This window comes from Oncorhynchus clarkii, chromosome 26 (genome assembly GCF_045791955.1).
Source record: "Oncorhynchus clarkii lewisi isolate Uvic-CL-2024 chromosome 26, UVic_Ocla_1.0, whole genome shotgun sequence".
NCBI classification, from domain to species: Eukaryota; Metazoa; Chordata; class Actinopteri; order Salmoniformes; family Salmonidae; genus Oncorhynchus; species Oncorhynchus clarkii.
Genome location: NC_092172.1, coordinates 36,339,649 through 36,354,430, shown reverse-complemented (window position 1 = coordinate 36,354,430; position 14,782 = coordinate 36,339,649). Strand labels below are relative to the sequence as shown.

Genomic DNA, 14,782 nt, shown 5'->3' with positions numbered 1-14,782 from the left:
GTAATCTCAGCTATCCTGACAGGTGAACCCTACTCCATCAGTAATCTCAGCTATCCTGACAGGTGAACCCTACTCCATCAGTAATCTCAGCTATCCTAACAGGTGAACCCTACTCCATCAGCAATCTCAGCTATCCTAACAGGTGAACCCTACTCCATCAGTAATCTCAGCTATCCTAACAGGTGAACCCTACTCCATCAGTATCAGTAATCTCAGCTATCCTGACAGGTGAACCCTACTCAATCAGTAATCTCAGCTATCCTGACAGGTGAACCCTACTCCATCAGTAATCTCAGCTATCCTAACAGGTGAACCCTACTCCATCAGTAATCTCAGATATCCTAACAGGTGAACCCTACTCCATCAGTAATCTCAGATATCCTGACAGGTGAACCCTACTCCATCAGTAATCTCAGCTATCCTGACAGGTGAACCCTACTCCATCAGTAATCTCAGCTATCCTAACAGGTGAACCCTACTCCATCAGTAATCTCAGCTATCCTGACAGGTGAACACTACTCCATCAGTAAACTCAGCTATCCTGACAGGTGAACCCTACTCCATCAGCAATCTCAGCTATCCTAACAGGTGAACCCTACTCCATCAGTAATCTCAGCTATCCTAACAGGTGAACCCTACTCCATCAGTATCAGTAATCTCAGCTATCCTAACAGGTGAACCCTACTCCATCAGTAATCTCAGATATCCTAACAGGTGAACACTACTCCATCAGTAACCTCAGCTATCCTGACAGGTGAACACTACTCCATCAGTAATCTCAGCTATCCTGACAGGTGAACCCTACTCCATCAGTAATCTCAGCTATCCTGACAGGTGAACCCTACTCCATCAGTAATCTCAGCTATCCTAACAGGTGAACCCTACTCCATCAGCAATCTCAGCTATCCTAACAGGTGAACCCTACTCCATCAGTAATCTCAGCTATCCTAACAGGTGAACCCTACTCCATCAGTATCAGTAATCTCAGCTATCCTGACAGGTGAACCCTACTCAATCAGTAATCTCAGCTATCCTGACAGGTGAACCCTACTCCATCAGTAATCTCAGCTATCCTGACAGGTGAACCCTACTCCATCAGTAATCTCAGCTATCCTAACAGGTGAACCCTACTCCATCAGTAATCTCAGCTATCCTGACAGGTGAACCCTACTCCATCAGTAATCTCAGCTATCCTAACAGATGAACCCTACTCCTGTTAGGTAGAGGAGGGGTAAGGGGGGTAGAGCAGGGGTAAGGGAGGTAGAGCAGGGGTAAGGGAGGTAGAGCAGGGGTAAGGGAGGTAGAGCAGGGGTAAGGGAAGTAGAGCAGGGGTAAGGGAGGTAGAGCAGGGGTAAGGGAAGTAGAGCAGGGGTAAGGGAGGTAGAGCAGGGGTAAGGGAGGTAGAGCAGGGGTAAGGGAAGCAGAGCAGGGATAAGGGAGGTAGAGCAGGGGTAAGGGAGGTAGAGCAGGGGTAAGGGAGGTAGAGCAGGGGTAAGGGAGGTAGAGCAGGGGTACGGGAGGTAGAGGAGGGGTACGGGAGGTAGAGCAGGGGTAAGGGAGGTTGAGCAGGGGTAAGGGAGGTAGAGCAGGGGTAAGGGAGGTAGAGCATGGGTAAGAGAGGTAAAGCATGGGTAAGGGAGGTAGAGCAGGGGTAAGGGAGGTAGAGCAGGGATAAGGGAGGTAGAGCAGGGGTAAGGGAGGTAGAGCAGGGGTAAGGGAGGTAGAGCAGGGGTAAGGGAGGAGGAGCAGGGGTAAGGGAGGTAGAGCAGGGGTAAGGGAGGTAGAGCAGGGGTAAGGGAGGAGGAGCAGGGGTAAGGGAGGAGGAGCAGGGGTAAGAGGGGTAGAGGAAATCATTTCAGCTCCAAGTGGAGAAACAGCCTCATTCAGTGTTGTTTACTTTCAGTATGGTTTATTCTAAAGATGACTGTCCCCCTGAAATGTCCTTGTAGAGCTGAGGACTTTACCATGTCAAAGATGACTGTCCCCCTGAAATGTCCTTATAGAACTGATGACTTTACCATGTCAAAGATGACTGTCCCCCTGAAATGTCCTTGTAGAGCTGAGGACTTTACCATGTCAAAGATGACTGTCCCCCTGAAATGTCCTTGTAGAGCTGAGGACTTTACCATGTCAAAGATGACTGTCCCCCTGAAATGTCCTTGTAGAGCTGAGGACTTTACCATATCAAAGATGACTGTCCCCCTGAAATGTCCTTGTAGAGCTGAGGACTTTACCATGTCAAAGATGACTGTCCCCCTGAAATGTCCATGTAGAGCTGAGGACTTTACCATATCAAAGATGACTGTCCCCCTGAAATGTCCATGTAGAGCTGAGGACTTCACCATATCAAAGATGACTGTCCCCCTGAAATGTCCTTATAGAGCTGAGGACTTTACCATATCAAAGATGACTGTCCCCCTGAAATGTCCTTGTAGAGCTGAGGACTTTACCATGTCAAAGATGACTGTCCCCCTGAAATGTCCTTGTAGAGCTGAGGACTTTACCATGTCAAAGATGACTGTCCCCCTGAAATGTCCTTGTAGAGCTGAGGACTTTACCATGTCAAAGATGACTGTCCCCCTGAAATGTCCTTGTAGAGCTGAGGACTTTTACATATCAAAGATGACTGTCCCCCTGAAATGTCCATGTAGAGCTGAGGACTTCACCATATCAAAGATGACTGTCCCCCTGAAATGTCCTTATAGAGCTGAGGACTTTACTTCATATTGAAGATGAAGGATTCTGCTGCAGAAGAAATAGTCTTTCAAGTCTGAGATCTCTATAGTTTGAACCCAGCAACTGTCTGTGTGTGTCTGTGTGTGTGTGTGTGTGTGTGTGTGTGTGTGTGTGTGTGTGTGTGTGTGTGTGTGTGTGTGTGTGTGTGTGTGTGTGTGTGTGTGTGTGTGTCTCTAACGCTATGAACACTTGATCTTGGAAATACCCAACAGGAATATATAATCACGATTTGGAGCAGAATAATCAAGTCGAGTCTAGATCAAATCTACATATCTTCCTGTCACATCAAGATCATCGTTTAAACTGTTAGAAACACCACACATACTGGATCTGCATCCCAAATGGGACACTATTCCCATTATAGTGCACTAGTCTTGACCATTACCCTTAACCCTCAGATCTAAAGTAGTGCACTATATAGGGAATAGGGTGCCAAAGGGATCAGGTCTATAGTAGTGCACTATATAGGGAATAGGGTGCCGTAGGGATCAGGTCTATAGTAGTACACTATATAGGGATTAGGGTGTCATTTAGTGGAACATAGCTGAGCCGATTTCAACCAGAGCCTGGGTAGACCAGGCCTCGAGCAGTTTAGTGGGACATAGCTGAGCCGATTTCAACACCAGCCAGGGTAGACCAGGCCTCGAACAGTTTAGTGAGACATAGCTGAGCCTATTTCAACCAGAGCCTGTGTAGACCAGGCCTCGAGCAGTTTAGTGGGACATAGCTGAGCCGACTTCAACCAGAGCCTGGGTAGACCAGGCCTCGAACAGTTTAGTGGGACATAGCTGAGCCGATTTCAACCAGAGCCTGGATAGACCAGGCCTCGAACAGTTTAGTGGGACATGGCTGAGCCTATTTCAACCAGACCTGGGTAGGCCAGGCCTCAAACAGTTTAGTGGGACAAAGCTGAGCCGATATCAACCAGAGCCTGGGTAGACCAGGCCTCTCTCTATCAGTTTAGTGTGACAAAGCCGAACCTATTTCAACCAGACCTGGGTAGACCAGGCCTCGAACAGTTTAGTGGGACATGGCTGAGCCTATTTCAACCAGAGCCTGGGTAGACTAGGCCTCGAACAGTTTAGTGGGACATAGCTGAGCCTAAATCAACCAGAGCCTGGGTAGACTAGGCCTCGAATAGTTCAGTGGGACATAGCTGAGCCTATTTCAACCAGAGCCTGGGTAGACCAGGTCTCGAACAGTTTAGTGGGACAAAGTTGAGCCTATTTCAACCAGAGCCTGGGTAGACCAGGCCTCGAACAGTTTAGTGGGACATAACAGCCGATTTCAACAAGAGCCTGGGTAGACCAGGCCTATATCAGTTTAGTGTAAAATAGCTGAGCCGATTTCAAAAAGAGCCTGGATAGACCAGGCCTCTATCAGTTTAGTGTGACATAGCTGAGCCTATTTCAACCAGACCTGGGTAGGCCAGGCCTCAAACAGTTTAGTGGGACAAAGCTGAGCCGATATCAACCAGAGCCTGGGTAGACCAGGCCTCTCTCTATCAGTTTAGTGTGACAAAGCCGAACCTATTTCAACCAGACCTGGGTAGACCAGGCCTCGAACAGTTTAGTGGGACATGGCTGAGCCTATTTCAACCAGAGCCTGGGTAGACTAGGCCTCGAACAGTTTAGTGGGACATAGCTGAGCCTAAATCAACCAGAGCCTGGGTAGACTAGGCCTCGAATAGTTCAGTGGGACATAGCTGAGCCTATTTCAACCAGAGCCTGGGTAGACCAGGTCTCGAACAGTTTAGTGGGACAAAGTTGAGCCTATTTCAACCAGAGCCTGGGTAGACCAGGCCTCGAACAGTTTAGTGGGACATAACAGCCGATTTCAACAAGAGCCTGGGTAGACCAGGCCTATATCAGTTTAGTGTAAAATAGCTGAGCCGATTTCAAAAAGAGCCTGGATAGACCTGGCCTCGAGCAGTTTAGTGGGATATAGCTGAGCCGATTTCAACACCAGCCAGGGTAGACCAGGCCTCGAACAGTTTAGTGAGACATAGCTGAGCCTATTTCAACCAGAGCCTGGGTAGACCAGGCCTCGAGCAGATTAGTGGGACATAGCTGAGCCGATTTCAACCAGAGCCTGGGTAGACCAGGCCTCGAACAGTTTAGTGGGACAAAGCTGAGCCTATTTCAACCAGGCCTCGAACAGTTTAGTGGGACAAAGCTGAGCCTATTTCAACCAGAGCCTGGGTAGACTAGGCCTCGAACAGTTTAGTGGGACATAGCTGAGCCTAAATCAACCAGAGCCTGGGTAGACTAGGCCTCGAGTAGTTCAGTGGGACATAGCTGAGCCTATTTCAACCAGAGCCTGGGTAGACCAGGTCTCGAACAGTTTAGTGGGACAAAGTTGAGCCTATTTCAACCAGAGCCTGGGTAGACCAGGCCTCGAACAGTTTTGTGGGACAAAGCTGAGCCTATTTCAACCAGAGCCTGGGTAGACTAGGCCTCGAGTAGTTTAGTGGGACATAGCTGAGCCGATATCAAACAGAGCCTGGGTAGACCAGGCCTCGAACAGTTTAGAGGGACATTGCTGAGCCGATTTCAACCAGAGCCTGGGTAAACCAGGCCTCTCTCTATCAGTTTAGTGTGACAAAGCTGAACCTATTTCAACCAGAGCCTGGGTAGACCAGGCCTCGAACAGTTTAGAGGGACATTGCTGAGCCGATTTCAACCAGAGCCTGGGTAAACCAGGCCTCGAGCAGTTTAGTGGGACATAGATGAGCCGATTTCTACCAGAGCCTGGGTAGACCAGGCAACGAACAGTTTTGTGGGACAAAGCTGAGCCTAATTCAACCAGAGCCTGGGTAGACCTGGCCTCGAGTAGTTTAGTGGGACATAGCTGAGCCGATTTCAACCAGAGAATGGATAGACCAGGCCTCGAACAGTTTTGTGGGACAAAGCTGAGCCGATTTCAACCAGAGCCTGGGTAGACCAGGCCTCGAACAGTTTTGTGGAACAAAGCTGAGCCTAATTCAACCAGAGCCTGGGTAGACCAGGCCACGAACAGTTTAGTGGGACATAGCTGAGCAAATTTCAACCAGAGCCTGGGTAGACCAGGCCTCGAGCAGTTTAGTGGGACATAGCTGAGCCGATTTCAACCAGGGCCTGGGTAGACCAGGCCTCGAAATGTTTACTGTGACATAGCTGAGCCTATTTCAACCAGAGCCTGGGAAGACCAGGACTCGAACAGTTTAGTGGGACAAAGCTGAGCCTATTTCAACCAGGCCTCGAACAGTTTAGTGGGTCAAAGCTGAGCCGATTTCAACCTGAACCTGGGTAGACCAAGCCTCGAACAATTTAGTGGGACATAGCTGAGCCTATTTCAACCAGAGCCTGGATAGACCAGGCCTCTCTCTATCAGTTTAGTGTGACATAGCTGAGCCTATTTCAAACAGAGCCTGGGAAGACCAGGCCTCGAACAGTTTAGTGGGACAAAGCTGAGCCTATTTCAACCAGAGCCTGGGTAGACAAGGCCTAAAACAGTTTAGTGGGACAAAGCTGAGCCTATTTCAACCAGAGCCTGGTTAGACAAAGGCCTCGAACAGTTTAGTGGGACAAAGCTGAGCCTATTTCAACCAAAACCTGGGTAGACCAGGCCTCTCTCTATCAGTTTAGTGTAAAATAGCTGAGCCGATTTCAACCAGAGCCTGGATAGACCAGGCCTCTCTCTATCAGTTTAGTGTGACATAGCTGAGCCTATTTCAACCAGAGCCTGGGTAGACCAGGCCTCTCTCTATCAGTTTAGTGTGACATAGCTGAGCCGATTTCAACCAGAGAATGGATAGACCAGGCCTCTCTCTATCAGTTTAGTGTGACAAAGCTGAACCTATTTCAACCAGAGCCTGGGTAGACCAGGCCTCGAACAGTTTTGTGGAACAAAGCTGAGCCTAATTCAACCAGAGCCTGGGTAGACCAGGCCACGAACAGTTTAGTGGGACATAGCTGAGCAAATTTCAACCAGAGCCTGGGTAGACCAGGCCTCGAGCAGTTTAGTGGGACATAGCTGAGCCGATTTCAACCAGGGCCTGGGTAGACCAGGCCTCGAAATGTTTACTGTGACATAGCTGAGCCTATTTCAACCAGAGCCTGGGAAGACCAGGACTCGAACAGTTTAGTGGGACAAAGCTGAGCCTATTTCAACCAGAGCCTGGGAAGACCAGGCCTCGAACAGTTTAGTGGGACAAAGCTGAGCCGATTTCAACCTGAACCTGGGTAGACCAGGCCTCGAACAATTTAGTGGGACATTGCTGAGGCTATTTCAACCAGAGCCTGGATAAACCAGGCCTCTCTCTATCAGTTTAGTGTGACATAGCTGAGCCTATTTCAAACAGAGCCTGGGAAGACCAGGCCTCGAACAGTTTAGTGGGACAAAGCTGAGCCTATTTCAACCAGAGCCTGGGTAGACAAGGCCTAAAACAGTTTAGTGGGACAAAGCTGAGCCTATTTCAACCAGAGCCTGGTTAGACAAAGGCCTCGAACAGTTTAGTGGGACAAAGCTGAGCCTATTTCAACCAAAACCTGGGTAGACCAGGCCTCTCTCTATCAGTTTAGTATAAAATATCTGAGCCGATTTCAACCAGAGCCTGGATAGACCAGGCCTCTCTCTATCAGTTTAGTGTGACAAAGCTGAACCTATTTCAACCAGAGCCTGGGTAGACCAGGCCTCGAACAGTTTTGTGGAACAAAGCTGAGCCTAATTCAACCAGAGCCTGGGTAGACCAGGCCACGAACAGTTTAGTGGGACATAGCTGAGCAAATTTCAACCAGAGCCTGGGTAGACCAGGCCTCGAGCAGTTTAGTGGGACATAGCTGAGCCGATTTCAACCAGGGCCTGGGTAGACCAGGCCTCGAAATGTTTACTGTGACATAGCTGAGCCTATTTCAACCAGAGCCTGGGAAGACCAGGCCTCGAACAGTTTAGTGGGACAAAGCTGAGCCGATTTCAACCTGAACCTGGGTAGACCAGGCCTCGAACAATTTAGTGGGACATTGCTGAGGCTATTTCAACCAGAGCCTGGATAAACCAGGCCTCTCTCTATCAGTTTAGTGTGACATAGCTGAGCCTATTTCAAACAGAGCCTGGGAAGACCAGGCCTCGAACAGTTTAGTGGGACAAAGCTGAGCCTATTTCAACCAGAGCCTGGGTAGACAAGGCCTAAAACAGTTTAGTGGGACAAAGCTGAGCCTATTTCAACCAGAGCCTGGTTAGACAAAGGCCTCGAACAGTTTAGTGGGACAAAGCTGAGCCTATTTCAACCAAAACCTGGGTAGACCAGGCCTCTCTCTATCAGTTTAGTGTAAAATATCTGAGCCGATTTCAACCAGAGCCTGGATAGACCAGGCCTCTCTCTATCAGTTTAGTGTGACATAGCTGAGCCTATTTCAACCAGAGCCTGGATAGACCAGGCCTCTCTCTATCAGTTTAGTGGGACATAGCTGAGCCGATTTCAACAACAGCCTGGGTAGACCAGGCCTCGAACAGTTTAGTGAGACATAGCTGAGCCTATTTCAACCAGAGCCTGGGTAGACCAGGCCTCGAGCAGTTTAGTGGGACATAGCTGAGCCGATTTCAACCAGAGCCTGGGAAGACCAGGCCTCGAACAGTTTAGTGGGGCAAAGCTGAGCCGATTTCAACCAGAGCCTGGGTAGACCAGGCATCGAACAGTTTAGTGGGAGAAAGCTGAGACTATTTTACCCAGAGCCTGGGAAGAACAGGCCTCGAACAGTTTAGTGTGACATAGCTGAGCCTATTTCAACCAGGGCCTGGGTAGACCAGGCCTCAAACAGTTTCATGTCACATAGCTGAGCCGATTTCAACCAGAGCCTGGGTAGACCAGGCCTCGAACAGTTTTGTGGGACAAAGCTGAGCCTATTTTAACCAGAGCCTGGGTAGACTATGCCTCGAGTAGTTTAGTGGGACATAGCTGAGCCGATTTCTACCAGAGCCTGGGTAGACCAGGCAACGAACAGTTTTGTGGGACAAAGCTGAGCCTATTTCAACCAGAGCCTGGGTAGACCAGGCCTCGAGCAGTTTAGTGGGACATAGCTGAGCCGATTTCAACCAGAGCCTGGGTAGACCATGCCTCTCTCTATCAGTTTAGTGTGACAAAGCTGAACCTATTTCACCCAGAGCCTGGGTAGACCAGGCCTCAAACAGTTTTGTAGAACAAAGCTGAGCCTATTTCAACCAGACCTGGGTAGGCCAGGCCTCAAACAGTTTAGTGGGACATAACTGAGCCGATTTCAACCAGAGCCTGGGTAGACCAGGCCTCGAACAGTTTTGTGGGACAAAGCTGAGCCTATTTCAACCAGAGCCTGGGTAGACCAGGCCTCTCTCTATCAGTTTAGTGTGACATAGCTGAGCCTATTTCAACCAGAGCCTGGATAGACCAGGCCTCGAACAGTTTAGTGAGACATAGCTGAGCCTATTTCAACCAGAGCCTGGGTAGACCAGGCCTCGAGCAGATTAGTGGGACATAGCTGAGCCGATTTCAACCAGAGCCTGGGTAGACCAGGCCTCGAACAGTTTAGTGGGACATAGCTGAGCCGATTTCAACCAGAGAATGGATAGACCAGGCCTCGAACAGTTTTGTGGGACAAAGCTGAGCCGATTTCAACCAGAGCCTGGGTAGACCAGGCCTCGAGCAGTTTAGTGGGACATAGCTGAGCCGATTTCAACCAGGGCCTGGGTAGACCAGGCCTCGAAATGTTTACTGTGACATAGCTGAGCCTATTTCAACCAGAGCCTGGGAAGACCAGGACTCGAACAGTTTAGTGGGACAAAGCTGAGCCTATTTCAACCAGGCCTCGAACAGTTTAGTGGGACAAAGCTGAGCCGATTTCAACCTGAACCTGGGTAGACCAAGCCTCGAACAATTTAGTGGGACATAGCTGAGCCTATTTCAACCAGAGCCTGGATAGACCAGGCCTCTCTCTATCAGTTTAGTGTGACATAGCTGAGCCTATTTCAAACAGAGCCTGGGAAGACCAGGCCTCGAACAGTTTAGTGGGACAAAGCTGAGCCTATTTCAACCAGAGCCTGGGTAGACAAGGCCTAAAACAGTTTAGTGGGACAAAGCTGAGCCTATTTCAACCAGAGCCTGGTTAGACAAAGGCCTCGAACAGTTTAGTGGGACAAAGCTGAGCCTATTTCAACCAAAACCTGGGTAGACCAGGCCTCTCTCTATCAGTTTAGTGTAAAATAGCTGAGCCGATTTCAACCAGAGCCTGGATAGACCAGGCCTCTCTCTATCAGTTTAGTGTGACATAGCTGAGCCTATTTCAACCAGAGCCTGGATAGACCAGGCCTCTCTCTATCAGTTTAGTGGGACATAGCTGAGCCGATTTCAACAACAGCCTGGGTAGACCAGGCCTCGAACAGTTTAGTGAGACATAGCTGAGCCTATTTCAACCAGAGCCTGGGTAGACCAGGCCTCGAGCAGTTTAGTGGGACATAGCTGAGCCGATTTCAACCAGAGCCTGGGAAGACCAGGCCTCGAACAGTTTAGTGGGGCAAAGCTGAGCCGATTTCAACCAGAGCCTGGGTAGACCAGGCATCGAACAGTTTAGTGGGAGAAAGCTGAGACTATTTTACCCAGAGCCTGGGAAGAACAGGCCTCGAACAGTTTAGTGTGACATAGCTGAGCCTATTTCAACCAGGGCCTGGGTAGACCAGGCCTCAAACAGTTTCATGTCACATAGCTGAGCCGATTTCAACCAGAGCCTGGGTAGACCAGGCCTCGAACAGTTTTGTGGGACAAAGCTGAGCCTATTTTAACCAGAGCCTGGGTAGACTATGCCTCGAGTAGTTTAGTGGGACATAGCTGAGCCGATTTCTACCAGAGCCTGGGTAGACCAGGCAACGAACAGTTTTGTGGGACAAAGCTGAGCCTATTTCAACCAGAGCCTGGGTAGACCAGGCCTCGAGCAGTTTAGTGGGACATAGCTGAGCCGATTTCAACCAGAGCCTGGGTAGACCATGCCTCTCTCTATCAGTTTAGTGTGACAAAGCTGAACCTATTTCACCCAGAGCCTGGGTAGACCAGGCCTCAAACAGTTTTGTAGAACAAAGCTGAGCCTATTTCAACCAGACCTGGGTAGGCCAGGCCTCAAACAGTTTAGTGGGACATAACTGAGCCGATTTCAACCAGAGCCTGGGTAGACCAGGCCTCGAACAGTTTTGTGGGACAAAGCTGAGCCTATTTCAACCAGAGCCTGGGTAGACCAGGCCTCTCTCTATCAGTTTAGTGTGACATAGCTGAGCCTATTTCAACCAGAGCCTGGATAGACCAGGCCTCGAACAGTTTAGTGAGACATAGCTGAGCCTATTTCAACCAGAGCCTGGGTAGACCAGGCCTCGAGCAGATTAGTGGGACATAGCTGAGCCGATTTCAACCAGAGCCTGGGTAGACCAGGCCTCGAACAGTTTAGTGGGACATAGCTGAGCCGATTTCAACCAGAGAATGGATAGACCAGGCCTCGAACAGTTTTGTGGGACAAAGCTGAGCCGATTTCAACCAGAGCCTGGGTAGACCAGGCCTCGAGCAGTTTAGTGGGACATAGCTGAGCCGATTTCAACCAGGGCCTGGGTAGACCAGGCCTCGAAATGTTTACTGTGACATAGCTGAGCCTATTTCAACCAGAGCCTGGGAAGACCAGGACTCGAACAGTTTAGTGGGACAAAGCTGAGCCTATTTCAACCAGGCCTCGAACAGTTTAGTGGGACAAAGCTGAGCCGATTTCAACCTGAACCTGGGTAGACCAAGCCTCGAACAATTTAGTGGGACATAGCTGAGCCTATTTCAACCAGAGCCTGGATAGACCAGGCCTCTCTCTATCAGTTTAGTGTGACATAGCTGAGCCTATTTCAAACAGAGCCTGGGAAGACCAGGCCTCGAACAGTTTAGTGGGACAAAGCTGAGCCTATTTCAACCAGAGCCTGGGTAGACAAGGCCTAAAACAGTTTAGTGGGACAAAGCTGAGCCTATTTCAACCAGAGCCTGGTTAGACAAAGGCCTCGAACAGTTTAGTGGGACAAAGCTGAGCCTATTTCAACCAAAACCTGGGTAGACCAGGCCTCTCTCTATCAGTTTAGTGTAAAATAGCTGAGCCGATTTCAACCAGAGCCTGGATAGACCAGGCCTCTCTCTATCAGTTTAGTGTGACATAGCTGAGCCTATTTCAACCAGAGCCTGGATAGACCAGGCCTCTCTCTATCAGTTTAGTGGGACATAGCTGAGCCGATTTCAACAACAGCCTGGGTAGACCAGGCCTCGAACAGTTTAGTGAGACATAGCTGAGCCTATTTCAACCAGAGCCTGGGTAGACCAGGCCTCGAGCAGTTTAGTGGGACATAGCTGAATCGATTTCAACCAGAGCCTGGGAAGACCAGGCCTCGAACAGTTTAGTGGGGCAAAGCTGAGCCGATTTCAACCAGAGCCTGGGTAGACCAGGCATCGAACAGTTTAGTGGGAGAAAGCTGAGACTATTTTACCCAGAGCCTGGGAAGAACAGGCCTCGAACAGTTTAGTGTGACATAGCTGAGCCTATTTCAACCAGGGCCTGGGTAGACCAGGCCTCAAACAGTTTCATGTGACATAGCTGAGCCGATTTCAACCAGAGCCTGGGTAGACCAGGCCTCGAACAGTTTTGTGGGACAAAGCTGAGCCTATTTCAACCAGAGCCTGGGTAGACTATGCCTCGAGTAGTTTAGTGGGACATAGCTGAGCCGATTTCTACCAGAGCCTGGGTAGACCAGGCAACGAACAGTTTTGTGGGACAAAGCTGAGCCTATTTCAACCAGAGCCTGGGTAGACCAGGCCTCGAGCAGTTTAGTGGGACATAGCTGAGCCGATTTCAACCAGAGCCTGGGTAGACCATGCCTCTCTCTATCAGTTTAGTGTGACAAAGCTGAACCTATTTCACCCAGAGCCTGGGTAGACCAGGCCTCAAACAGTTTTGTGGAACAAAGCTGAGCCTATTTCACCCAGAGCCTGGGTAGACCAGGCCTCAAACAGTTTTGTGGAACAAAGCTGAGCCTATTTCAACCAGAGCCTGGGTAGACCAGGCCTCCAGCAGTTAAGTGGGACAAAGCTGAGCCTATTTCAACCAGAGCCTGGGTAGACCAGGCCTCTCTCTATCAGTTTAGTGTGACATAGCTGAGCCTATTTCAACCAGAGCCTGGATAGACCAGGCCTCAAACAGTTTAGTGAGACATAGCTGAGCCTATTTCAACCAGAGCCTGGGTAGACCAGGCCTCGAGCAGTTTAGTGGGACATAGCTGAGCCGATTTCAACCAGAGAATGGATAGACCAGGCCTCGAACAGTTTAGTGGGACATAGCTGAGCCGATTTCAACCAGAGAATGGATAGACCAGGCCTCGAACAGTTTTGTGGGACAAAGCTGAGCCGATTTCAACCAGAGCCTGGGTAGACCAGGCCTCGAGCAGTTTAGTGGGACATAGCTGAGCCGATTTCAACCAGGGCCTGGGTAGACCAGGCCTCGAAATGTTTACTGTGACATAGCTGAGCCTATTTCAACCAGAGCCTGGGAAGACCAGGACTCGAACAGTTTAGTGGGACAAAGCTGAGCCTATTTCAACCAGGCCTCGAACAGTTTAGTGGGACAAAGCTGAGCCGATTTCAACCTGAACCTGGGTAGACCAAGCCTCGAACAATTTAGTGGGACATAGCTGAGCCTATTTCAACCAGAGCCTGGATAGACCAGGCCTCTCTCTATCAGTTTAGTGTGACATAGCTGAGCCTATTTCAAACAGAGCCTGGGAAGACCAGGCCTCGAACAGTTTAGTGGGACAAAGCTGAGCCTATTTCAACCAGAGCCTGGGTAGACAAGGCCTAAAACAGTTTAGTGGGACAAAGCTGAGCCTATTTCAACCAGAGCCTGGTTAGACAAAGGCCTCGAACAGTTTAGTGGGACAAAGCTGAGCCTATTTCAACCAAAACCTGGGTAGACCAGGCCTCTCTCTATCAGTTTAGTGTAAAATAGCTGAGCCGATTTCAACCAGAGCCTGGATAGACCAGGCCTCTCTCTATCAGTTTAGTGTGACATAGCTGAGCCTATTTCAACCAGAGCCTGGATAGGCCAGGCCTCTCTCTATCAGTTTAGTGGGACATAGCTGAGCCGATTTCAACAACAGCCTGGGTAGACCAGGCCTCGAACAGTTTAGTGAGACATAGCTGAGCCTATTTCAACCAGAGCCTGGGTAGACCAGGCCTCGAGCAGTTTAGTGGGACATAGCTGAGCCGATTTCAACCAGAGCCTGGGAAGACCAGGCCTCGAACAGTTTAGTGGGGCAAAGCTGAGCCGATTTCAACCAGAGCCTGGGTAGACCAGGCATCGAACAGTTTAGTGGGAGAAAGCTGAGACTATTTTACCCAGAGCCTGGGAAGAACAGGCCTCGAACAGTTTAGTGTGACATAGCTGAGCCTATTTCAACCAGGGCCTGGGTAGACCAGGCCTCAAACAGTTTCATGTGACATAGCTGAGCCGATTTCAACCAGAGCCTGGGTAGACCAGGCCTCGAACAGTTTTGTGGGACATAGCTGAGCCTATTTCAACCAGAGCCTGGGTAGACCAGGCCTCAAACAGTTTCATGTGACATAGCTGAGCCTATTTCAACCAGAGCCTGGGTAGACTATGCCTCGAGTAGTTTAGTGGGACATAGCTGAGCCGATTTCTACCAGGGCCTGGGTAGACCAGGCCTCAAACAGTTTCATGTGACATAGCTGAGCCTATTTCAACCAGAGCCTGGGTAGACTATGCCTCGAGTAGTTTAGTGGGACATAGCTGAGCCGATTTCTACCAGAGCCTGGGTAGACCAGGCAACGAACAGTTTTGTGGGACAAAGCTGAGCCTATTTCAACCAGAGCCTGGGTAGACCAGGCCTCGAGCAGTTTAGTGGGACATAGCTGAGCCGATTTCAACCAGAGCCTGGGTAGACCATGCCTCTCTCTATCAGTTTAGTGTGACAAAGCTGAACCTATTTCACCCAGAGCCTGGGTAGACCAGGCCTCAAA

General features: G+C 49.8%; 1 protein-coding gene across 1 annotated transcript in view; it reads right to left on the bottom strand.

Annotated features, from left to right (window-relative positions):
- Positions 1–14,782, bottom strand: part of LOC139384615 (centrosomal protein of 89 kDa-like) — a 194,617-nt gene that overhangs the window by 18,897 nt on the left and 160,938 nt on the right. The window lies entirely within an intron of this gene.